General features: G+C 49.6%; 1 pseudogene across 1 annotated transcript in view; it reads right to left on the minus strand.

Moving 5' to 3' along the window:
* Positions 1–26,506, minus strand: part of LOC144148570 (uncharacterized) — a 72,292-nt pseudogene that overhangs the window by 18,936 nt on the left and 26,850 nt on the right. The window contains exons 6-11 of the transcript XR_013318009.1: positions 25,861–25,977; positions 18,347–18,425; positions 16,390–16,471; positions 15,800–15,895; positions 1,373–1,445; positions 524–682 (exon numbers count right to left, since the gene is read on the minus strand). The product of XR_013318009.1 is annotated as an uncharacterized LOC144148570 (transcript). The remainder of the gene's footprint in view (positions 1–523; positions 683–1,372; positions 1,446–15,799; positions 15,896–16,389; positions 16,472–18,346; positions 18,426–25,860; positions 25,978–26,506) is intronic.

Raw genomic sequence — 26,506 nt, forward strand, 5'->3', positions numbered from 1 at the left:
TTAGCGTGTAATGCTAGTCTATAATCTAGTACTACATGTCAACTTCATACTTCGACATCTCAGAGTACGGTGACGCAGGCGCCAGAGTGACTGTTGTGTATATAGCGAAGGTTGCATAGTTCTGTCAAATTTAGCGGTCACTTCAAAATTTTAGGCGTTCCGACGCACATGGTTATAGCTTGCAATTGTCTCCACACATTCATATAGTCCATTGGAAGGCAAATGCAACCATCATTTACTCACTTCACCTGCCCAATGCCGGCGCGCTATAGAAAGGCGTAATTAAAGGAACGATTTACTCCCATTCCATTGAAAAACAAATTTGATGGAAGCCCTTGTGGGTGTACGGGATCCCCCATCACGAGAAATAACTTCATTCCACCTCTGCTGATTACTGGTTGTACTTATGCTTAGTACCAGGGCAAGATCTGCTAAATAATTTTTTCTGCTTTGCAAGTTAACCAAGCACTGATAGTGCGTGCTTTGCCCCCTTTCCATTTAGCATCGCATGAGAAATACGTACGCCCACGAGATGAGCCACGGTGTCCCAGTCGAGTGCACCGCGGTTCCCCACGATCTCGAGCAGCCGAGAATCATCCTCATCGGACCAGGGAGCGTTGCCCTTGCATACCATGTTCCGCCAGGTCAGCTCGCACGAGGCTGTGCTACGGTTGCTTTCGAACTGCGTGAAATCAGACGCAAAGAAGCGTAAGTTTTAATCAACGACAGTAGGCGAGCAAGCTGCAACGGCAAAAACTTAAAGCCGTTCCACTCAACATGAACGCTGTCGAGAGCGGTGCAGTGATTCGCCAGATGGACTGTGCTACCCCCTCTTAGCATTTTAAGTATGAACGTGAAATTGATACCGAAAGTGGTCATGAGAGGGCGCCGACGACCCTCAATAGGTATAAAGAGATGCTTTATTGAGTTATCACTATTTTGGTGAGATTAATTTGTTCATTTATGACTTATTTCTTGTTTTTAATAGTTGTGTACTTATTTGCCGCCTAGCACCGGCAGCCTCTGTGGCAACGGTGCAGCGCAAAAATAACCCCCAACACTTCGAACGTGCGCCTCGGTGCAGTTTGAGTGCAGTTGGCCTTTAAGTTCTCAAGAAGTTTGAAAAAGATCTATTACAGGAAGACTTCCAGGCGGGCGGACAGACAGGTTCCTGGAGGGGAGTCGCCTCGGAATGCTTCTGCACTACAATACACTCCCTTTGTTCAATATTTCTCTAATGCTCGGATATAAGGTAGTAACCCCGTTTCTTTTTAACTGCGGCCTTTGTGATGTTGATATAATTCCGGAGGGACACAAACGACCGCAGCGAAATAAAGAGCAGGCGTAAAGGCTTCAAAAAAAGGACACTTACATCTATGGCGGAGATCCTTAGCCAGTCGATCCTTCCGCCTGCCAGGTCAAGCAGCTCGTCAATAGGCAGTTTCCTGCAAAACGGAGTTCCCGCGCCACGGATAGCACTGCCGTATTCACGAACTTCAGCCAAAGATAATCCATTGAAAATTTTAGGCTTAGAATGATGCCCTCGCTGATGAGATCACAGCTAACGAAGAATGTCACTACGGTAGGGATAAAATTGGCAGCGTATCTGCTCCTTTCTTTGCAAATGTCAGCGAAAGACGAGAGTCGACTGGCACCCCTGCCAAGCAAATGCCTCCCTTCTCTTTCCCGCTCTCCTCTCATGCAGTTCCTCTCCCGCCTCGTTCCTCCCTACATGACACGCTAGAGCTTTTCTCAAGTCAAATTAAATTTACCACATTCCACTGCTCCAAGTCGGGTGCCTCGATGCCAGCCCTGCCGTACTGCGGAGACGCGCGTGAATTGAGGCGCTCTACTAAAACGTTTATAGAACCACGTTGCCCTACTCCACGAGTGTTCCAAGCGGAACGCGAAACCCATCTAGTGGAACCTTTCGTTGCTGTTGCCGTTTGATTTTTTAGAATTGCGCGAGGTAGCATGGGCAACAGCAGGCGACGCTTTTCTGCAGTGGATGTAGTATTTTATTTGCTACCGCAAAAAGTAAACACCCGGAAATTTTGAATAAAGGAACACCCCAAATATCACTCATGTATTGATTTTCTGCCGCATATTTGCGTAATGTCCTGTTCTTGTTCAACCATGTTGACAAGTAAAGAACATCAACACCGGACTTAGACGTTTAGATTTGGCTGTATATATATAAGACGCGCAGCATCTATTTCACTTCGGCCGGTTGGCTGAATCGAAGGACAGACAGACAGACAGATAGACAGACAGACCAAAATTTTCGCGTTCAAGTAGCCCAAGAAAGACTATCGACTTAAAACAAAACAAACATGTCTCGATTAAAGCGCACTCGGATGCGGCTTCCCTTTGTTCGTAGCAATACATCTTTGTCGCAAAACCGGTGTGTTTTGCATGCAATTGTGTGTTTTGCATGAGCAACGCAATAGCAGACCTGGCGCATTCGTTTAAAAATCAGTGTATGTGCAGTTTTCCGGCTTACAGTAGTTGTTTCTGAAGAGATTAGTGTGAAATTCTCCAGCCCATTGCAATAAGGTTTCGCCAAAAAATATTGGGTGCAACGCTTGCTGTACGCACTATTTCAACTGAGAACCTTGCTTTACCAGGTTCCAGAACCATCGATATAATAACCTTGACATGTCGGGGCAGACAGCTTTCTATAACGAATTACGCAAAAGTTTTTTTAAAGTTTTGCAATACACTTCAGCAGTGTTTATATCACAGTCGACTTCTCGCTGCGCGCGAAATATCATGTTTCTGCTATGGGTTTACTACCGGGGAAGATGTAGAAACTTTCTAATCATCATCGCGGCACCGATGCGAATATCATCATCGGTGCCCGTAATCTCTCGTGAGCAGCTATAGCTCGAGCTGCTTCATCTTTCTCCATCCGCCATCTTTGTTAAATAGAACACCATCGCATCATCCGGACGTCGCGGCTATTGGTCTCTCATTTTATTCTATATTTTGGTGCACTAGGTTCCAGAGCAGTTGGTGTTTTTAAGTGGGACTGCTGGGGACTTATAAAAATCCCCATCCCTTCCTAAACAAAAATGGGAAAAGCGCGAAAGCTAGAACTGGGTCCAAACCGCCGCGGTGGCTTAGTGGCTAAGGCGTCGTGCTGCTGAGTACAAGGAAGCAGTATGGACTACCGGCGGCGTCAGTCGCGTTCTTTTTTTTGAAGGTGAAAAGCAAACACGCCCGTGTGTTCAAGATTTCGAAGCGCTTTAAAGATACCCAGGCGGTCAAAATTATTCCGGAGCCCTCCACTACGGCGCGCCTCAGCGCCTGTGCAGCGACGGCGCGTTAAACCCCTATACAATCAATCCATAAATCAAAAGTCGCCCAATCTTCGCTGAAAGTGCGTCAAGTCGATCGCCAGACCTTGACAGACCCAAATCGCAATAGAACAACGAACTTAAGGCCTGAATACATGGAGCGAATATGTGACGAAAAGTCGACGAACAACGCCCGGCGGCGTACGCCCGACGCGTGGCGGCGGGAAAACGTCGTCTGCCACCGATCTGCCGAGGACAGATAAGTTCGCCCGATGTCGACGGCACCGGAAACGGCAAACAAACAGCGTACCAACACTAGCCAATGAGGAGGTCTCGCCGCTCGCCCCCATTTCCGCCTGCTCCGCTTGTCTGCGTCGTCTGCTGGGCGTGATGTTCACCGTTCACGCCGGTGTACACGCTCCACGTACACACAATCAAGTAGCGGCGACCTGTGCAGCTGGGAATAAGCGACTGTAGATAAGCCGCTTTCGGCTACTGGACGGCCACCCAAACACCCACCGCCCGGATGCCTACCTAATGACCGTAACCATTCAGCAGAGGTAGTGACAAAAGCTTCCCGCGCAGCTAGAGCAGACGATGAAGTGCAGACGAGTTTTGCCCGGTGTGGCCACACCACAGTTACATCACCGCTTTCTTTCAACTGCGGCAGCGCATGCATATCGGCAACACAACAAGATTCGAAACTATTTTAAACAATAATTGTACGCTTTTGTGGAGTGTTCCATAATTTTACAAAAAGTTGTAGTGGTATCGAGAGCTTTTTGCTTGTGATGCGCTTCATTTCGCTGCTAGCCTCATCTAGCCACAGTGACAGCGACCCAGAGAGAGGCGAGGCAGCGGCGGACGCCGTGTCTTCGCTCCGTGTAGCGCAGGTCGACGAACACTCGGCGCTGCGCCGCGGAGCATTTTCCGCCGGGCGAGCTTCGTCGTGAAAGTTCGCTCCATGTATTCAGGCCTTTACGCGATGATTTTTCCCGTATACAAAGTAGACGCATCAATGAACAATCGAAACGTCCACCGGTAGCTGGTTTAGAGCTTAAAGATCTGCATGATCAATGCGTGCATGGCCTTACAAAACGTCAATTTTTGGCGATTTTCAAGTAAACGTTTTGTCACAGTGGAAGACCGGCTTCCCGCACGCGCCGTGTGTACAGATATCCTAACCGAGCTTTTCGGTCGACCAACTGCTACGTGAGGAAGTAGACTAGTATTTTTCACAGGACGCCATCGCTCCCACTACGAAAGCTTTCGCTTTAGAAGATACCACAGTTATGGAATACATTTGAACAGCGTCTATATCCAAGTCGACTACTTCCTGCGTGAGAAATATCACGCTTACTGGGTTTCAAACTGTATGCAGTAACAACAAAATCCCACGGTTCCGCTTAACCACAAATCGAAACATGCACTCGATGGACCCATCCACACCGTCAAGAATAAAAAAGGGCCCATCTCCCCGCGAGGGGGACTCGAGTAAGTGCGTCGCATAGGGGGTGGGTGTATTGCGTTAACGTTTAGTGCTTGGGGAGTTGGTGGTAGTGAATGCGTTGTATCAGCAGCTTCTTGACGTAGTTTGAATGAGTCAAGGATATAAGGCGCGTTCGTAGCCTTTCATTCTGTGTCGGTTTTGTGGCGCAGTGGGAAGAGCACCATGTACCTCGCGTTCCGCCCACAGGTAGTGAATGCGTTGTATCAGCAGCTTCTTGACGTAGTTTTAATGAGTCAAGAATATAAGGCGCGTTCGTAGCCTTTCATTCTGTGTCGGCTTTGTGGCGCAGTGGGAAGAGCACCATGTACCTCGCGTTCCGCCCACAGGTAGTGAATGCGTTGTATCAGCAGCTTCTTGACGTAGTTTGAATGAGTCAAGGATATAAGGCGCGTTCGTAGCCTTTCATTCTGTGTCGGTTTTGTGGCGCAGTGGGAAGAGCACCATGTACCTCGCGTTCCGCCCACAGGTAGTGAATGCGTTGTATCAGCAGCTTCTTGACGTAGTTTTAATGAGTCAAGAATATAAGGCGCGTTCGTAGCCTTTCATTCTGTGTCGGCTTTGTGGCGCAGTGGGAAGAGCACCATGTACCTCGCGTTCCGCCCACAGGTAGTGAATGCGTTGTATCAGCAGCTTCTTGACGTAGTTTGAACGAGTCAAGGATATAAGGCGCATTCGTAGCCTTTCATTCTGTGTCGGTTTTGTGGCGCAGTGGGAAGAGCACCATGTACCTCGCGTTCCGCCCACAGGTAGTGAATGCGTTGTATCAGCAGCTTCTTGACGTAGTTTGAACGAGTCAAGGATATAAGGCGCATTCGTAGCCTTTCATTCTGTGTCGGTTTTGTGGCGCAGTGGGAAGAGCACCATGTACCTCGCGTTCCGCCCACAGGTAGTGAATGCGTTGTATCAGCAGCTTCTTGACGTAGTTTGAACGAGTCAAGGATATAAGGCGCATTCGTAGCCTTCCGTTCTGTGTCGGCTTTGTGGCGCAGTGGGAAGAGCACCATGTACCTCGCGTTCCGCCCACAGGTAGTGAATGCGTTGTATCAGCAGCTTCTTGACGTAGTTTGAACGAGTCAAGGATATAAGGCGCATTCGTAGCCTTTCATTCTGTGTCGGTTTTGTGGCGCAGTGGGAAGAGCACCATGTACCTCGCGTTCCGCCCACAGGTAGTGAATGCGTTGTATCAGCAGCTTCTTGACGTAGTTTTAATGAGTCAAGAATATAAGGCGCGTTCGTAGCCTTTCATTCTGTGTCGGCTTTGTGGCGCAGTGGGAAGAGCACCATGTACCTCGCGTTCCGCCCACAGGTAGTGAATGCGTTGTATCAGCAGCTTCTTGACGTAGTTTGAATGAGTCAAGGATATAAGGCGCATTCGTAGCCTTCCGTTCTGTGTCGGCTTTGTGGCGCAGTGGGAAGAGCACCATGTACCTCGCGTTCCGCCCACAGGTAGTGAATGCGTTGTATCAGCAGCTTCTTGACGTAGTTTGAATGAGTCAAGAATATAAGGCGCGTTCGTAGCCTTTCATTCTGTGTCGGTTTTGTGGCGCAGTGGGAAGAGCACCATGTACCTCGCGTTCCGCCCACAGGTAGTGAATGCGTTGTATCAGCAGCTTCTTGACGTAGTTTGAACGAGTCAAGGATATAAGGCGCATTCGTAGCCTTTCATTCTGTGTCGGTTTTGTGGCGCAGTGGGAAGAGCACCATGTACCTCGCGTTCCGCCCACAGGTAGTGAATGCGTTGTATCAGCAGCTTCTTGACGTAGTTTGAACGAGTCAAGGATATAAGGCGCATTCGTAGCCTTCCGTTCTGTGTCGGCTTTGTGGCGCAGTGGGAAGAGCACCATGTACCTCGCGTTCCGCCCACAGGTAGTGAATGCGTTGTATCAGCAGCTTCTTGACGTAGTTTGAACGAGTCAAGGATATAAGGCGCATTCGTAGCCTTTCATTCTGTGTCGGTTTTGTGGCGCAGTGGGAAGAGCACCATGTACCTCGCGTTCCGCCCACAGGTAGTGAATGCGTTGTATCAGCAGCTTCTTGACGTAGTTTTAATGAGTCAAGAATATAAGGCGCGTTCGTAGCCTTTCATTCTGTGTCGGCTTTGTGGCGCAGTGGGAAGAGCACCATGTACCTCGCGTTCCGCCCACAGGTAGTGAATGCGTTGTATCAGCAGCTTCTTGACGTAGTTTGAATGAGTCAAGGATATAAGGCGCATTCGTAGCCTTCCGTTCTGTGTCGGCTTTGTGGCGCAGTGGGAAGAGCACCATGTACCTCGCGTTCCGCCCACAGGTAGTGAATGCGTTGTATCAGCAGCTTCTTGACGTAGTTTGAATGAGTCAAGAATATAAGGCGCGTTCGTAGCCTTCCGTTCTGTGTCGGCTTTGTGGCGCAGTGGGAAGAGCACCATGTACCTCGCGTTCCGCCCACAGGTAGTGAATGCGTTGTATCAGCAGCTTCTTGACGTAGTTTGAACGAGTCAAGGATATAAGGCGCATTCGTAGCCTTCCGTTCTGTGTCGGCTTTGTGGCGCAGTGGGAAGAGCACCATGTACCTCGCGTTCCGCCCACAGGTAGTGAATGCGTTGTATCAGCAGCTTCTTGACGTAGTTTGAATGAGTCAAGGATATAAGGCGCATTCGTAGCCTTCCGTTCTGTGTCGGCTTTGTGGCGCAGTGGGAAGAGCACCATGTACCTCGCGTTCCGCCCACAGGTAGTGAATGCGTTGTATCAGCAGCTTCTTGACGTAGTTTGAATGAGTCAAGAATATAAGGCGCGTTCGTAGCCTTCCGTTCTGTGTCGGCTTTGTGGCGCAGTGGGAAGAGCACCATGTACCTCGCGTTCCGCCCACAGGTAGTGAATGCGTTGTATCAGCAGCTTCTTGACGTAGTTTGAATGAGTCAAGGATATAAGGCGCATTCGTAGCCTTCCGTTCTGTGTCGGCTTTGTGGCGCAGTGGGAAGAGCACCATGTACCTCGCGTTCCGCCCACAGGTAGTGAATGCGTTGTATCAGCAGCTTCTTGACGTAGTTTGAACGAGTCAAGGATATAAGGCGCATTCGTAGCCTTCCGTTCTGTGTCGGCTTTGTGGCGCAGTGGGAAGAGCACCATGTACCTCGCGTTCCGCCCACAGGTAGTGAATGCGTTGTATCAGCAGCTTCTTGACGTAGTTTGAATGAGTCAAGAATATAAGGCGCGTTCGTAGCCTTCCGTTCTGTGTCGGCTTTGTGGCGCAGTGGGAAGAGCACCATGTACCTCGCGTTCCGCCCACAGGTAGTGAATGCGTTGTATCAGCAGCTTCTTGACGTAGTTTGAACGAGTCAAGGATATAAGGCGCATTCGTAGCCTTCCGTTCTGTGTCGGCTTTGTGGCGCAGTGGGAAGAGCACCATGTACCTCGCGTTCCGCCCACAGGTAGTGAATGCGTTGTATCAGCAGCTTCTTGACGTAGTTTGAATGAGTCAAGGATATAAGGCGCATTCGTAGCCTTCCGTTCTGTGTCGGCTTTGTGGCGCAGTGGGAAGAGCACCATGTACCTCGCGTTCCGCCCACAGGTAGTGAATGCGTTGTATCAGCAGCTTCTTGACGTAGTTTGAATGAGTCAAGAATATAAGGCGCGTTCGTAGCCTTCCGTTCTGTGTCGGCTTTGTGGCGCAGTGGGAAGAGCACCATGTACCTCGCGTTCCGCCCACAGGTAGTGAATGCGTTGTATCAGCAGCTTCTTGACGTAGTTTGAATGAGTCAAGGATATAAGGCGCATTCGTAGCCTTCCGTTCTGTGTCGGCTTTGTGGCGCAGTGGGAAGAGCACCATGTACCTCGCGTTCCGCCCACAGGTAGTGAATGCGTTGTATCAGCAGCTTCTTGACGTAGTTTGAATGAGTCAAGAATATAAGGCGCGTTCGTAGCCTTCCGTTCTGTGTCGGCTTTGTGGCGCAGTGGGAAGAGCACCATGTACCTCGCGTTCCGCCCACAGGTAGTGAATGCGTTGTATCAGCAGCTTCTTGACGTAGTTTGAACGAGTCAAGGATATAAGGCGCATTCGTAGCCTTTCATTCTGTGTCGGCTTTGTGGCGCAGTGGGAAGAGCACCATGTACCTCGCGTTCCGCCCACAGGTAGTGAATGCGTTGTATCAGCAGCTTCTTGACGTAGTTTGAATGAGTCAAGGATATAAGGCGCATTCGTAGCCTTCCGTTCTGTGTCGGCTTTGTGGCGCAGTGGGAAGAGCACCATGTACCTCGCGTTCCGCCCACAGGTAGTGAATGCGTTGTATCAGCAGCTTCTTGACGTAGTTTGAACGAGTCAAGGATATAAGGCGCATTCGTAGCCTTCCGTTCTGTGTCGGCTTTGTGGCGCAGTGGGAAGAGCACCATGTACCTCGCGTTCCGCCCACAGGTAGTGAATGCGTTGTATCAGCAGCTTCTTGACGTAGTTTGAACGAGTCAAGGATATAAGGCGCATTCGTAGCCTTTCATTCTGTGTCGGCTTTGTGGCGCAGTGGGAAGAGCACCATGTACCTCGCGTTCCGCCCACAGGTAGTGAATGCGTTGTATCAGCAGCTTCTTGACGTAGTTTGAACGAGTCAAGGATATAAGGCGCATTCGTAGCCTTCCGTTCTGTGTCGGCTTTGTGGCGCAGTGGGAAGAGCACCATGTACCTCGCGTTCCGCCCACAGGTAGTGAATGCGTTGTATCAGCAGCTTCTTGACGTAGTTTGAATGAGTCAAGAATATAAGGCGCGTTCGTAGCCTTCCGTTCTGTGTCGGCTTTGTGGCGCAGTGGGAAGAGCACCATGTACCTCGCGTTCCGCCCACAGGTAGTGAATGCGTTGTATCAGCAGCTTCTTGACGTAGTTTGAACGAGTCAAGGATATAAGGCGCATTCGTAGCCTTTCATTCTGTGTCGGCTTTGTGGCGCAGTGGGAAGAGCACCATGTACCTCGCGTTCCGCCCACAGGTAGTGAATGCGTTGTATCAGCAGCTTCTTGACGTAGTTTGAATGAGTCAAGGATATAAGGCGCATTCGTAGCCTTCCGTTCTGTGTCGGCTTTGTGGCGCAGTGGGAAGAGCACCATGTACCTCGCGTTCCGCCCACAGGTAGTGAATGCGTTGTATCAGCAGCTTCTTGACGTAGTTTGAACGAGTCAAGGATATAAGGCGCATTCGTAGCCTTCCGTTCTGTGTCGGCTTTGTGGCGCAGTGGGAAGAGCACCATGTACCTCGCGTTCCGCCCACAGGTAGTGAATGCGTTGTATCAGCAGCTTCTTGACGTAGTTTGAACGAGTCAAGGATATAAGGCGCATTCGTAGCCTTTCATTCTGTGTCGGCTTTGTGGCGCAGTGGGAAGAGCACCATGTACCTCGCGTTCCGCCCACAGGTAGTGAATGCGTTGTATCAGCAGCTTCTTGACGTAGTTTGAACGAGTCAAGGATATAAGGCGCATTCGTAGCCTTCCGTTCTGTGTCGGCTTTGTGGCGCAGTGGGAAGAGCACCATGTACCTCGCGTTCCGCCCACAGGTAGTGAATGCGTTGTATCAGCAGCTTCTTGACGTAGTTTGAACGAGTCAAGGATATAAGGCGCATTCGTAGCCTTTCATTCTGTGTCGGCTTTGTGGCGCAGTGGGAAGAGCACCATGTACCTCGCGTTCCGCCCACAGGTAGTGAATGCGTTGTATCAGCAGCTTCTTGACGTAGTTTGAACGAGTCAAGGATATAAGGCGCATTCGTAGCCTTCCGTTCTGTGTCGGCTTTGTGGCGCAGTGGGAAGAGCACCATGTACCTCGCGTTCCGCCCACAGGTAGTGAATGCGTTGTATCAGCAGCTTCTTGACGTAGTTTGAACGAGTCAAGGATATAAGGCGCATTCGTAGCCTTTCATTCTGTGTCGGCTTTGTGGCGCAGTGGGAAGAGCACCATGTACCTCGCGTTCCGCCCACAGGTAGTGAATGCGTTGTATCAGCAGCTTCTTGACGTAGTTTGAACGAGTCAAGGATATAAGGCGCATTCGTAGCCTTCCGTTCTGTGTCGGCTTTGTGGCGCAGTGGGAAGAGCACCATGTACCTCGCGTTCCGCCCACAGGTAGTGAATGCGTTGTATCAGCAGCTTCTTGACGTAGTTTTAATGAGTCAAGAATATAAGGCGCGTTCGTAGCCTTTCATTCTGTGTCGGCTTTGTGGCGCAGTGGGAAGAGCACCATGTACCTCGCGTTCCGCCCACAGGTAGTGAATGCGTTGTATCAGCAGCTTCTTGACGTAGTTTGAATGAGTCAAGGATATAAGGCGCATTCGTAGCCTTCCGTTCTGTGTCGGCTTTGTGGCGCAGTGGGAAGAGCACCATGTACCTCGCGTTCCGCCCACAGGTAGTGAATGCGTTGTATCAGCAGCTTCTTGACGTAGTTTGAATGAGTCAAGGATATAAGGCGCATTCGTAGCCTTCCGTTCTGTGTCGGCTTTGTGGCGCAGTGGGAAGAGCACCATGTACCTCGCGTTCCGCCCACAGGTAGTGAATGCGTTGTATCAGCAGCTTCTTGACGTAGTTTGAATGAGTCAAGGATATAAGGCGCATTCGTAGCCTTCCGTTCTGTGTCGGCTTTGTGGCGCAGTGGGAAGAGCACCATGTACCTCGCGTTCCGCCCACAGGTAGTGAATGCGTTGTATCAGCAGCTTCTTGACGTAGTTTGAATGAGTCAAGGATATAAGGCGCATTCGTAGCCTTCCGTTCTGTGTCGGCTTTGTGGCGCAGTGGGAAGAGCACCATGTACCTCGCGTTCCGCCCACAGGTAGTGAATGCGTTGTATCAGCAGCTTCTTGACGTAGTTTGAACGAGTCAAGGATATAAGGCGCATTCGTAGCCTTCCGTTCTGTGTCGGCTTTGTGGCGCAGTGGGAAGAGCACCATGTACCTCGCGTTCCGCCCACAGGTAGTGAATGCGTTGTATCAGCAGCTTCTTGACGTAGTTTGAACGAGTCAAGGATATAAGGCGCATTCGTAGCCTTTCATTCTGTGTCGGTTTTGTGGCGCAGTGGGAAGAGCACCATGTACCTCGCGTTCCGCCCACAGGTAGTGAATGCGTTGTATCAGCAGCTTCTTGACGTAGTTTGAACGAGTCAAGGATATAAGGCGCATTCGTAGCCTTCCGTTCTGTGTCGGCTTTGTGGCGCAGTGGGAAGAGCACCATGTACCTCGCGTTCCGCCCACAGGTAGTGAATGCGTTGTATCAGCAGCTTCTTGACGTAGTTTGAACGAGTCAAGGATATAAGGCGCATTCGTAGCCTTCCGTTCTGTGTCGGCTTTGTGGCGCAGTGGGAAGAGCACCATGTACCTCGCGTTCCGCCCACAGGTAGTGAATGCGTTGTATCAGCAGCTTCTTGACGTAGTTTGAATGAGTCAAGGATATAAGGCGCATTCGTAGCCTTCCGTTCTGTGTCGGCTTTGTGGCGCAGTGGGAAGAGCACCATGTACCTCGCGTTCCGCCCACAGGTAGTGAATGCGTTGTATCAGCAGCTTCTTGACGTAGTTTTAATGAGTCAAGAATATAAGGCGCGTTCGTAGCCTTTCATTCTGTGTCGGCTTTGTGGCGCAGTGGGAAGAGCACCATGTACCTCGCGTTCCGCCCACAGGTAGTGAATGCGTTGTATCAGCAGCTTCTTGACGTAGTTTGAACGAGTCAAGGATATAAGGCGCATTCGTAGCCTTTCATTCTGTGTCGGTTTTGTGGCGCAGTGGGAAGAGCACCATGTACCTCGCGTTCCGCCCACAGGTAGTGAATGCGTTGTATCAGCAGCTTCTTGACGTAGTTTGAACGAGTCAAGGATATAAGGCGCATTCGTAGCCTTCCGTTCTGTGTCGGCTTTGTGGCGCAGTGGGAAGAGCACCATGTACCTCGCGTTCCGCCCACAGGTAGTGAATGCGTTGTATCAGCAGCTTCTTGACGTAGTTTGAACGAGTCAAGGATATAAGGCGCATTCGTAGCCTTTCATTCTGTGTCGGTTTTGTGGCGCAGTGGGAAGAGCACCATGTACCTCGCGTTCCGCCCACAGGTAGTGAATGCGTTGTATCAGCAGCTTCTTGACGTAGTTTGAACGAGTCAAGGATATAAGGCGCATTCGTAGCCTTCCGTTCTGTGTCGGCTTTGTGGCGCAGTGGGAAGAGCACCATGTACCTCGCGTTCCGCCCACAGGTAGTGAATGCGTTGTATCAGCAGCTTCTTGACGTAGTTTGAATGAGTCAAGGATATAAGGCGCATTCGTAGCCTTCCGTTCTGTGTCGGCTTTGTGGCGCAGTGGGAAGAGCACCATGTACCTCGCGTTCCGCCCACAGGTAGTGAATGCGTTGTATCAGCAGCTTCTTGACGTAGTTTGAACGAGTCAAGGATATAAGGCGCATTCGTAGCCTTTCATTCTGTGTCGGTTTTGTGGCGCAGTGGGAAGAGCACCATGTACCTCGCGTTCCGCCCACAGGTAGTGAATGCGTTGTATCAGCAGCTTCTTGACGTAGTTTTAATGAGTCAAGAATATAAGGCGCGTTCGTAGCCTTTCATTCTGTGTCGGCTTTGTGGCGCAGTGGGAAGAGCACCATGTACCTCGCGTTCCGCCCACAGGTAGTGAATGCGTTGTATCAGCAGCTTCTTGACGTAGTTTGAATGAGTCAAGGATATAAGGCGCATTCGTAGCCTTCCGTTCTGTGTCGGCTTTGTGGCGCAGTGGGTGGAGCACCATGTACCTTGCGTTCCGCCCGCAGCGTCGTGGGATCGAAACCAGGCGCCTGTAAGTATTATTTTTTTATATAGTGTAGGGGGAGGGGTGCGGACCTGTTATTGAGAGCGAGGAGGGTAGCGTGATGCGGGAGAGGAGGAGTGGGGGAGAGGGCGCACCTGGAACTGCTGTTGCGGACGCCGAGGCACGCCAACGCCGGGTGACATCGTGAGTTAAAGAAATGGTCTGCATTTAAAATGTCGGCAAATGACGATGCCGAGCATACGTTTGACTCAAAACTTCGGCCTGGGGTATGGTATCCCGAAAAAGACCTTTTGCAAAAATTCGGGCCACACAGAACATTCAGTGTTGGCCACACTGGTGGTTAACGCGACGATGCCATGATACACGAAGCCTCACGCAGGAACGCCGTCGCGGTTACGTGTTTTCGGCCGGTCGATTCATCATTATGCAGCCTCATAAAGAGATTTTTTTTTTACTTTTAGCGTCTCCCCTTTCAATTTGGAAATCTCCAGTGCAATGCGTCCTTTTTATACACCATCTTGAGAGCTGCGTTTCACGTACGGGTCACGACAGCCACCGTTATTAGCGCTGAACACTTAAGCAGGAAAGTTGTTTTGGTGCTAGCGAACTCGATCCTGCATTCGTGCTTCGCTCTGCCTGCGCTGATGGATGTTCCAACACCTGCGAACCGCAAACGCGCTCGTCTTCCCTTTTTTTTTGACAACTGTTTTGTGGTACAGTTTCACGTGCGGATCATGACTGCAGAAGTTTTAACGCGAACACTGAGGCAGGAGAGTTGCGTCCTTACAGCCAAAAATTCCTTCTGCTTGTTTTGGCATTTCAACTGCAGTTGATCGGAAATGCGGTCTAGGAATATTTTTTGTATTTACATTATGCAAACTCCGTTCCATCGTGGTGTTAACGGCGCCCACCGCGCAGAAACCACGCCTTACTCGAACTCAATTAGAATCCTGCTTTTCTTTATATCTCGATGTAAGTACGAACCCCCTTCGCAATGCACCAATTGTACTGATTATGTGATACTGGAGGAAGATACATCACATGTTTATTACTTGCATAACTTGTTTGTATGGGTCCTACCAAGTGTTTCCAACTGACATACAGACGAAAAAAGGTGGATCGCAGCAATCAAGGGAGATGAGAGACAACATTTTACTGTCTGCACGACAACAAAAGTTTGTTCGGAAAATTTTGTGGAGACAAGAACGAGGTCATTACGTATGCTTTCGTCCTTTTCGGAAATGGTTTAGAAACTTTGAACAGTCGCAACATGAGCGCTCAGCAAATAACAGGGCCCCCATAGTCCGTTCATAGTGGCCAGCCGCCACTACAACGGGGCAAGGGCGCATCGAATGAAAATTAGAACTCGACGACTAAACGAGTAGGCAGCGGTAAGGCTATTCATTCTTAGTAACAAATCCTCCATTCGTTTGCTGCTGTACGTCATCCCGGACGACGATATTCCACACTGAAATTGTAGGATCTCCTAGGGTCCGATATTCGACGACCTCGTCGAATAAAAGTCCAGAATACGCTGCTCCTCAAGCAAAGGAAAAGCAGCAAGAGTATTTTCCAACCCAGTTATGGGGAAAACAACTTTGCGAGAAGCGCAGGCCATTATTACGCCACGTTGGATGTCAGTAGTTCTGCGTTTGCTGCCTTTTCGCTGTTTTCGCTTCCTTGATGATGGCGGTGCACAGTGTTGCCAGAATGGCTTACTGCTTCTTTGCTGGCTCTCGGGCCATTTTGCAAAGGGTGCAAAGCACGACGTTCAGCGCTGAGCGGTGCCACGGCGCGGATCACATTTTTGAGACAGATGGCGTGCACTTAGCGGGCTTTCCCGATTGGCGTAGTTGGCGTCAAGGAACGGTCGCTGGGGTGCATTATGGTGAAGCTGAACCATAGGCTTGTCTTAGAGTGGACAATCCAGATAGTCACCGCAAGTAATACATATCAATTATCATCATTCTCATCATCATCGTCATCACATCAAGAGCCTATTGATGTCGACTACACGACGTCCCTTATTTAATGTCACGCCCCCCACTAATTTAGCGGTGGCTGACTTCATGCAGAAGAGATGCCGACAAGGAAGGACTGCTACAACTGGCCTAGAAATACTGCTTCTGACCAACGTTAAGTTTGCTCGCCGATTAGTTGAGCCAAATAAAAATCTCATGGAAACTCGTCCCAGTGTCGCAGCAGATGGGCGTAGAGGGTCACCGGTTATAAATTTGAGCGTAACAAATTTGATCGCAGTCTTACTCAAGACGGCAAACCATTTTCCCCAGTGTCTCTGTTTCTTGCGATGTCTCGACACTTGGCTGTAGATTCGCTTTCTTGGACGTTAATAGCTCTCGCCTGCAAGTAAAAATAAAACACCAAGCATAAAACTTCAGTTCTACCAGTGAAAATAGGCAGGGAGAATTCTTATTTTAAAGTCTAGCGTCGAAACAACAGACATGATTGGAGATAATGCGTCTAGCCTCATGCATGCGAACACGCCCCCCTCCCCCTTTCCGATCCTCTCATCTTGCTGAGCAGAGCAACCGATCCACCTTCGACGTCAACGTTAGTGAAAGGCGGGCCATGATGATGATAATGGGAATGCCGTGATGCAAGACAGGCGTGTGTCTCTTTAACCGTTACTTACATGTGATACGATGCCCTACGTACGAGAAGTGGGAAAGAGAGGTGATTAGCTCTCGCCTTGAGGTCCAGCTAGTCAGCAAGATCACCCACGGTTCTAGACTATGGACTCCGCCCACTCTGCGCTACGCCGCTACAATACAAGCACACTCCCTCACATTCCGTGACAAAAGAGGACAGTAGATATCTCTACTCGGAGTGCTCACTTTTCCAGTGTCAATTCGATGACGCGCCCGATCAAGTTGCCACGCACGGCTAGTTCCAGCGCAGACACACCACTGGCATCCCCTGCCAAAAAAAAAATGGGCGAAATCAATAAAGATAAAAGCAATAATTAAAAACAAGTAAAAGTGGAACAGCAGCAAACAAAACATTATGACATGCGGTACGTTTTGGCAGAGTACGGAAAAAGAGACAGCACGAAAATGAAAGGAAAGCAGCAAAGGCGACCGCAACACTCAAAGGTTTAGGCAAAAACGTTTTCATTGATCTGATCGCTTCGTGGCAGGTATCTGCGCAATTTACCGAGTAGAACTCATGAAAACCTTAGCTGAACAAATATAGCTTAACATGTCCTTTGATTTGTGCTCCGGCTGCAATGGAGGTGTGTGATATAACTCCTCCCTCTTTTGTAGCCTGCACCGCTGTTATATACACGTATACGTGGATATTCGTTGTCTGTACTTTATCGTCCACTATGGATTTATGGATATCGCTCATATCTGATTGGCTGTTTAATATTCAAATCGTTTTCTCCCTTTTCTGTGTTTTCTCGGCATATAACAATGCAATGCTGCTACCTTATTATAGGTTGGCGCCCGCATTCTTTGTACTTATCGTAACGGGGACGAGAAGATACACGCACCGTGCCCTGACGTGTTCGCAGAGCTGTACCACTGCCGTTCGAAGGAAAGCGGTTCACATCTTAAACGGACGACGCTACTTTGCACTGCCGTGGCTGAATCAATTGGCCTGGGCAATGGGAGCAGAATAGAGCCTAACAGGATCTCTCCCGTCGTCGCTAGGACAACAGCGAATGTGCCGTAATTTTAGAGGCCATTTCTTCCTAGGAAGTATCTAATAATTTAAGGTAATGACCACTACGAACGGCGGTCGACTAAGACATGCCTTGCAGCTTCAAAGGGAGCCTCCAACACTTTAGATAAACGCTTTTACTCTATCTTTCACGTCTCTGAGCACTGACGATGATGATGTTTAAAGGTTAATGGTGCAGTCCAGCTAGGGCAAAGAGCGCCAAGTCTCGTATCACTGAGAAAGTTGTAGTTATCGCCAGCACGGAGCAGCACTGCGTGACTTGCTCGTCGCAGCAGACAAGCTTTCCATTTCTGCTTTGTATTTATGGCTTTGTTTTTAAAGTTGCTATCGAATGCGTTTATTGCTACAACTGAAGGAAAACCGGCCAACAGCCGCTGCTACATGGCGGAATTGACGTAATTCAAGCAGTTGAAAATCGCCAAGACCGGGAAAGAGGAACAAATCTTTTGAGCGAGTTTCCAAGTTACCTGATGGGCATGGAGCAGTACATTCTTTATGAGGTACCTTGCGATCCCCGAATATAATTATCCGCTGTGTGGGGTGACTACGTTCTGCAAGCACTCGGGATTTTAAAAAAAAGTTCAAAAAGTGTAAAGGGCCCCTTTAAAAATAACTACCGTTTTTATGAGGGCACATACACAGGTTGAATGATCATTGCTACCTGCAACTCACGCACTCCATAGATATGGTGGGCCCACTGTTTTCACCCATATTGCATCTGCCCTATAAGATAGTCAACAGCATCTGTAAATCAGTAACAGTAACAGTAACAGTAACAGTAACAGTAAATCAGCCTTGGGGGAATTTTCTGCAAGGTGTTTAGTATCTACGCTGCTTTTGTAACATGCATTTACTCCTCATTCTGTGTTGTTTTATATCGCTAAGAGCACCGCTCCTGCACTTAGTTCTTACGTTTGCTCCCTTCATAAGTTCGCTTGCTATGTTTTTAAAGCCACTAGGTTTTTAACTGCGTTCCTTTCCTTTGTTTGACTCTCTCCCCAATGAAGCCGTTGAGTGCAGCTTTCGGTGGTTTCTCCGTCCTCGAACCTTGGCACTAAAGGTAATCAGAGTGCATTTCGTTTGATCTGATTTGATTTGAAAACGTACATGCGGAGGGTGGCCTCAGGTATGGGTCCATTTCCCGTCGCTCCTTCTTGGCAATGGCGTCCTCGTTTAGAGGCGCCGGCTGCGCAGGAATAGACATAAAATGTGGTTGATCCCTATTCCGTAAGAACCAGTAAAACACTACAGTGAAATGAAAACACTACAGTGAAATGTGCCTTCACAGGAACAGTTGAATGTTTATCGTGCATCGATATGAACTTGAACATCGCTATTTATATTTCGTCGGCATGGCACCGTTACACGAATCAACGTTAAACACTGGATTGCAGGCACCGGAGCATTGCGTAAATCCGACTCAAACCAAAGGTGGTCGCAAACCGTCCGTGCGATTGAAACGAAACGGATTGTAAGCAAATTGTTTGGTGAACACACGGTCCACTGCAGCGAAAGGAGCAGCGGACCGTGTCACGAGCGCGATATCGGCAAGTCGGCTTATCCGCAGCTTACACTGCGCGTCCGCCGTACACGTCGGCGCTTAAAGGAGTCATGAAGAGAAAATACAACTTTGTTTAATTTGAAAGAACTAGAATTCAGTATCTCACTCAGCTCCATTACAGCCACAAAATGTGTTTTTTTAACGAAAAAAAAGCAAGAAGTATTTAAGAACTTTCAAATTTCGCGCCACAGTGACGTGTTATGAGCAAGAATGACGTCATACGGGCCAACAATAAAACATTATTTTCAGTGCGTTAACTGCACGTTAGCATTCAAGTGATTCGGTCAAATGGAACTAGAGGCCCCATTACAGACGTCCAGTCATGTGTCGTCGCGACAGGTCAGTTAGGCGGCCGCCAATCGCACAAACAAGGTTCCGTGACGTCATAGAAAAGTTGCGGGAAATTTGCTAGGGGGTCGCGACTGCTTCACACGTTTTCTTTCACATCTTCGTTATTTGTTCGAAGATTGCGATGATATTGGTATCATTGTTATCGGGACTAAGCAGTCTTTCTAATAAACCCAACTTGTATTTTGTCTTCATGGCTCCTTTAAGGGCCCCAAAATTGGAAATTTTAGTGGCCTTATAGGCGTTGTCATCGAGGCGCCAACTGTCGGCGCTCATTAGCGTCATGATGCACTACTACGCTTCGCCTCTCCTAGATAGCAGAACCATCTGAAATGAAGGATGTAAGGCGCGTTCGTCGTCCTACTCACGCGTTTCTTCATAGCGCAGTCGGGAGCGCGTTTCCTAACTCCCGTTGCGGTGAGAGTTCGTGGCTCAAATCCCGGCGTAGCCGCGTATATCAAAATTTTTCTGGCGATATGTCGTTTCCGTGACGGATATGACGTCAGTTAGATCTTGGTTGATCCGGGCGTAAAACACATACGTGTTAAAAAAGAGATTTCCCCCAGACAGCACTTTTTGGGCTGGCATTGTTCGCACGCACAGTGAGCGAACCAATTAAGGGGCTTTGTTTCTCCTCCCCGATGAACGTTGCCCGTTACACCTCTCAATAACGCGCCAGCCCCTTGGAGCGAGCAACCCTCTCATCTCTCAGACAAGTTCCAAATCATAGTTCACGCCTCCGTATGGCCTTCGCTCCGATAGAGCGGGACCCGGGTTTCACAGTGGTAAGTTTCACCACTATCCTCACTGTCCTCGTTTTAGTTGGGGGGGGGGGGGGCGTGCCGGACCCCTGTAGCTTGTGGCGAGAGGAATCGTGACCTCTGCAGCGAGATAACATACTACAGTTCCTGACGACGAGCGACATTCTGATGCTGCTCTACATTGCCATATTTGGACTCGTGGGGCAACCATAGAGCATCACTATCCTTGGTTAGTGGTGCGGCCGCGACGAGCCCCGCCCTCGTACTCTTTTCCCCCTCGTTCGGAGCGGCATGAACTTGCCCTCTTTCACGTGGGCACACCCCACCGCGACTGTGGCAACCAAGAGGGACCTACCTGTCCTAAAACACTGCTGGCCTCGCACTTCCTGTTTCATATAACCCGCCGCGGTGGCTCAGTGGCTAAAGCGTGAACCGTATGGAGCTTTTCTGCTCACCAAAAAGTGCGCCGCGCACGCCACGTGCGTGTTGACGCGGCGTCTTCGGCCTCGAAGTGGTGTTGGGCATAGAGTTTCTTAGTAAGCATACTAGACAGGAAGCTGCACCTGGCAATCAATGTCGTCGTGGGGGTTTATGGGAAGACCCCCCCCCCCCCCCTTTTGACTTGGGCTTAGCATGACAATTGTTTTCTTAAGCGGTTTATGGGACTTGCTTTCTTCACAATGCATTATGCATTAACACGTTTACGAGCTACAAGGAAGCCCAAATCCTCCCTGTTCTGTGGCAGCCGTGTCCGGTGGAAAGGCAGGCGTTCGTGATCGTACCTGACGTTGGTCATGCCGCAGTCGAAGGACGTATGACTGAGCGGGTAATATGCCACCGGGAAAGTTGTAGCTCACAAAAAAAAGTACCGAAACGTACAGCCGGTAAAACGCTTGTCTATAACAGCGATTTCAACTTCAACCTGCTACACCCGAAAACTGCCGAAACAGACTCGTTCCAAACACGTCGGAGGCAAAATCGAAGGGCTAAGACTTCAGAATTCCGCAGTGGTTTTATTCAAATCCCGCTCCGGCGGGGCAGGATAGGGCTGAGAGTACGAACGCTGTGTTATAGACAAGCCTTTTACCGGCTGTACTTCGACGAAGAAAAGATACGACAGATACGGACGACTGTATCCGTCCTATTTTGTCGTCGTCCGCGACTGTTTAACGCCACGTTTTCTTTTTTCTTCAAGTATGAACCAACTCGCTCAGCAACAAGTTTTGTTAAACTGTAGCGGACGGTCGGTGCACCGGTTCACCACGAAGACGACGTTTTCGTAGGCACGCTCAAAAAGCTTTCCAAACTCTTCAAACAACTTATTGTCTAAATAATAGTAAAATTAACAAAATAAGAGTGTCTAATGAGTTCCCAGAAAATATTGACATTGTTGTTAACTACCAGCTTGGCCTGCAGGATAGCAGGCACAACCGTTCCTGCGGAAATACGCTTTACTTCCTTTTTCATTAGCTTTAAAACAACCTGTTTCATTTTCCACTTTTGTAATAACACACAAATCTTTGCATTTTTTCTGGCACTGTGTTCGAATATACGGCCACTAAAGAGTTTCAATCCAAGCCAATGACGAAACTAAGGCGAGCGCACGATGTAATGGTGCATGACCACACAGATGGCCTTGATGTGAGCCGCATAGACGCTAGCGCCAGATTCCTCTCTAGTGTATATTGTAAGAAACTGTATGGTGTGGGGCATAGAGTTTCTTACAATATACACTAGAGAGGAAACTGGCGCTAGCGTCTATGCGGCTCACATCGACGCCGTCTGTGTCGTCATGGACCGCCATTATACATTGCGCTCGCCTTAGTTTCATCATTGGCTTGGATTGAAACGTTTTAGTGGCCGCAAATTTAAACAAAGTGCCACAAAAACGCGAATAATAGTGTGCAATTATGTAAGTGGAAAATAAGACAGGCTGTTTTAAAACTGAGGAAAAAGAAAGAAAAGCGTATTTTTGCCGGAACGGTTGCGCCTGCTATGCTGCCGGCAAAGGTGGTAGTTACGAACAATGTTAACATTTGGGGGGAAGGGGGGGGGGAGCACTCATTACAGACTTGTTTTATTATTTTACCATTATTTCAAATAATTTGTTTGAACAGTTTGGAAATATTTTTTGAGCGGGCCTATGAAAACGTCGCCTTTGTGGTGAACCGGTGCACCGACCGTCAGCTACAATTTAGCAAGAAAAAAACGTGGCGTTAAACATTCGCGGACGATGGCAAGATAGGACGAATATAGGCGCCTGTATCTATCGTATCTTGTCTTCGTCAAAGTACGTTTTGTTTCTTTTTTTCGTCAGCTACAAATTTCGCGGCGGCATATTGTCCACTGAGTCATACGTGGTTCAACTGCGGCATGACCAACGTCAGGTATGATGCACTGCCTGATGTTTCACCGAATACGGCTTCCGCAAAACAGGGAAGATTTCGGCTTCCTCGTAGCTCGTACACGTTTTAATGCACAGTGAAGAAAGCAAATCCCAAAAACAGCTTAAGGATCCAATCGTCATGCCAAGCCCAAGCCGAAAGTGGGGGTCTTCCCATAAACCCCCACGCCGACATGCATCAACAACCGCAGTTCCCTCTCTAGTATACTTACTCAGAAACTGTATGGCGTAGGGAGCTCGAGCGACTGCGTCTAAGCGCTCTCTAAAATGCCGCTCCTCAAGGCACGCACGAAGTTGCCTGTGCGCTAAAGGAGCCTATTACGTGGGCAAAAACAGTACTATAAAACATCATCCGCGCCGTTAGTGAAAGCGCCCATGTAATGGCTGCGGAGTGGTAAGCCTAAACATCCTCGGCGGAGCCGGCCGGCAGTCTCGACCGCTTTGAAACTGCCCCCATGAGGCGCGCGCCTCCCCATCGGCGCACCTCATCAGGCTCCTCCCACTGCCGCGCGTGACGCGCGTCATTTTCTAAACGAGGCAGAAGTTGCCGAGCGCGCGGAATCGCGACGCGGGCGTGAAAAATCGCACGCGCAACGCCGAGCAAACGAATCGCGTTAAAAAACGCACAATTCCGGTTCACGCTTAAGGCGTTGTGCGGCTGAGCACGAGGACGCGGGTTCGATTCCAGGCCGCGGCGGCCGCTTTTCTGAAGGCCGAACCGCATGGAGCGTTTTTTCACGAGATTCGCGTGCGTTGGCGTTGCGCGTCCGTTTTTTCGACGCCCGCGTCGACGATTCCACGCACGCGGCAGCACCTGCCTTGGCTAGATTTTGACGCGTGTCGCGCGCGGCAGTGGGAGGAGCCTGGCGACTTGCGCCAATGGGGAGGCGTGCGCCTCATGGCGGCGGTATCGAAGAGCTCGAGACAGCCGGCTGGCTCTGCCGGAGATGTTTAGGCTTACCCCCCCCCCCCCCCCCCCCCCCCAGCAGATATTGAATGGGCGCTTTCACTAGCGGAGCGGATAATGTTTTATGGTACCGTTTTCACCCACATTATGAGCTCCTTTACCGCACAAGCAACTTCGTGCGTGCCTTGAGCGGCATTTTAGAGAGCGCTTAGAAGCGGTTGCTCGTGCTCCCGACAGCTTTTCGTTGCCGAAGCCGCCACCAAGTTGCCGCCGCCGGCCGCGGCGCGCGCAGCGTGCGGGTGGTTACCCGGCAGCGTCAGCGCGCCTGTGGCATGCGCGGCGCGTTTTCGCGAGCAGAAAACACTCCATACGGTTCAAGCTTGATGGAGGCGACGAGCGAAAACGCCCGTGTTTTCGAAATTTCGGAGCACTTAACGATCCCCAGGTGGTCAAAATTAATCCGGAGCCCTCCACTACGGCGCGCCTCATCGCCTGTGTAGCGCCGGCGCGTTAAACCCTACAATCAATCAGTTTCACCTAGCGCATTCTAGGGATTAGTTTTTAACACTGTTGGAGAAATGCTGCCTTTGATCAGTTCTACGTATTCTTTTTGTAAAGAAGAGCGCTTAATTAACTTTAAAGTCGATTTATATGTAGAAGGGAGCCTAAGCCAATATTTAATGAAAGTTAAACGTGGTACCTGAAGTACCGGGCTTGCAGTGAATTGCAAACGGAATGTCGCTAACGAACAGGGTGACGAAACCCCTGAGAAGAAAAAAAAATGATCATGCTCCTTGATGGGCCTACTCTAAGAGCATTAGTTAACTCCATGGCAGGAAGTCCAGCGTCCTGGTCAAGAAGTGGCCCACACAATGGAAGAAGGATGACGCACAAAATGCTGCTGGTTCAAAGAATAAAAAACCGCTGAAATATGCTCGTGTGCATGCCGAATTCCTCGGGGCACCTCTAAAATGAATTACAGCAATTTAGTTGTAAAAAAAAAGGAGGTAAATTTGTGTCTGCATGGGATTTAAAACTATGGTCACATGCTGCAACGTAAGACCGCATACCCAACTCCATCCCACAGTTTGGTGGATTTGGGTGAGTGAAGGCGAGGCTCCTGAAAGCGTTCTGGCCTTCCCCATAGAAGTGCGTGTTAAATATATGTATTAAGGCCTATATGAATCATTTGAACATCCTAATAACTGAAGTGGAAATTACGGCCGCAGCGAAGTAGGTTCCAGTTAAATGTCTTTATTCGGCTATGCTAAAGGGGGTGTGTTCCAACTTCCAAGTCATTATAACACAGAGGAGAGGAGGCCGTAAAGATTGACAGAAATGAGACGACACGTTCAGAAAATGATTACTACGGCTTTCGCAATACTAAATCATAAGGAGTGAATAATGTACCTCAAATTCCATTCTAACAACAGTGTGTAGGAAGAAACAACTCCGCAATTTCTTATTCCGTGGTTCTTTTTATCGAGGAGGAAAAACAAATACGTCTTCTCCGGTGAGTAGCATCTTTACTCCGCCTTTTACGCCCTGCAGATAGTGGTGACTGTCGGACACATAAATCAGTATCACCTGCACAGAAACATGTCCTTCTCACCCAGCCCGATTCGACACCCAGCCCGATTCGACATTGAGCGGTCATATCGATAGAAAACAGTCGATATTCGAAAACAAAGTTTTACTATACTTTCGTACAGCGGTTTCGCGGCGGACGCGAAGTTCACCTTTTGACCGGAAACACGCAGCGCTTGTCTGTGCTTCTTTCTTAGTCCTTATCTTTTGCGCTGTTGTTTAAGATCAGAATGAACCAACTGGCTTCAGTCGAGACGCATCGCGCAATAGGTGACGGGTAAAAAGCGCAAAGGCTCATGGGTACGTCGTCTGCTACCGCCACTTCCGGTTCGAGATCTCTCCTGCCCTCCCGTACGTCTGCGTGCGCCGGCGGCTGTCGGGCGCGTGCGTGCGTGTTGTTTATCTGTCACAGGGTGCTTACCTGTCAGATAAACTCCTAGTAGGGTCAATCGTTGTTATTTATGAAATTCCCGATGCATGAGCGTTTTTTTTTTCCCGGTGGAAACAGTAAACAACAAGCACACACGCGCGTGAAAGCCGACGGCGTACGGGAGGCCAGGAGAGCTCCCGAACCAAAGTGGCGGCTCTCCGCGGGAGAAAACAATGCACCCATGAGCCTTTGCGCTTTTTACCCGTCACCTATTCAGCGGGCCCCCTTTTGGGCACTGCCCACAAGGCCCTGTTTTCAGTCGTTCTGCTCAACCATGAGTGGCGGCCGCCACGGCGGTGGCGGCCGATCAGCCGATCAGCAGCCGACCACCACCGGAGCCTCCCACGCATGCGCCGTCGGGTCGTCTCGGGCTGCGTGACTCGTCTTGCGCGCTGATCGCCGTGAAAGAGGAACGCCGCGTTCGCCGTAAGTGGAAGCGAGGCCGGGCCTCCTTCTGTGACCGTTGCACGGGACCGAACTGCTTTGAGCCGTGGTCGGCAATACAGCTACATCAAAGGTTAACCACGCGAAATCAAGACTCAACCAGACTAGGCCAAGATTCTGCTTTGCATATCCAAGGTTAGGCGAGCTAAGCCGCAGCCATTTTGTACTAGAAATCTCACCATGCGGTTGATGTCCTTGAAATATGGACTGGTGAATATCACCAGGGGGCCGGTGTGCACTTTCAAGACTTTTGCTTTCGATTTCCCCCGCTTCTTGGTCCTCCGCTGTAAGATGATCTGGAAAGGGTGCACAATGAGAGAGTCAGGCAGTAAGAAGAAAATCTATTTGGCAGCTTTCAAGCTGCTTCACCCCCCCCCTCCCCCCCTCGAATTAATAGACAGGTATTTGGAGGAGAATATTTGTCACTCCTTCAAAGCGTAAAAGGGTGTATTACGTGAACTTTCGAGGTCGGGCGAGAGGCACTGTGCCATGCTTATAAAACAATAACAAGTCTTTTGAATGCTATATGCATGCTTAAGTAAGCTAAAGGGTCCGGATTTTTTTTTTTTTTACTCCGTTTGTTACCCACCCATGCTTTTATGTTTCGCCAGACCCTTTGCTATAGCAACCAGTCCTGCTGCTGCAACCTGGCGGGAACGGGGTTTTGTCTACGTTACGACAGCCTTCCTTGGACAAAGTGAAAGTTAATATTTTGGTCAGTCGGTCCGTTTGTCTGGTCTGCAGGGGCATAGCCAGAAATTTTGTTTGGAGGTGGTGGTGGAGGGGGGGGGGGTTGTATTGAGATTGCCCCTCGACCTCCTCCGT

The sequence above is a fragment of the Haemaphysalis longicornis genome, unplaced genomic scaffold, assembly GCF_048455015.1.
Source record: "Haemaphysalis longicornis isolate Haplotype H1 unplaced genomic scaffold, Haemaphysalis longicornis Haplotype H1 scaffold_8, whole genome shotgun sequence".
In the NCBI taxonomy this organism is placed as follows: domain Eukaryota; kingdom Metazoa; phylum Arthropoda; class Arachnida; order Ixodida; family Ixodidae; genus Haemaphysalis; species Haemaphysalis longicornis.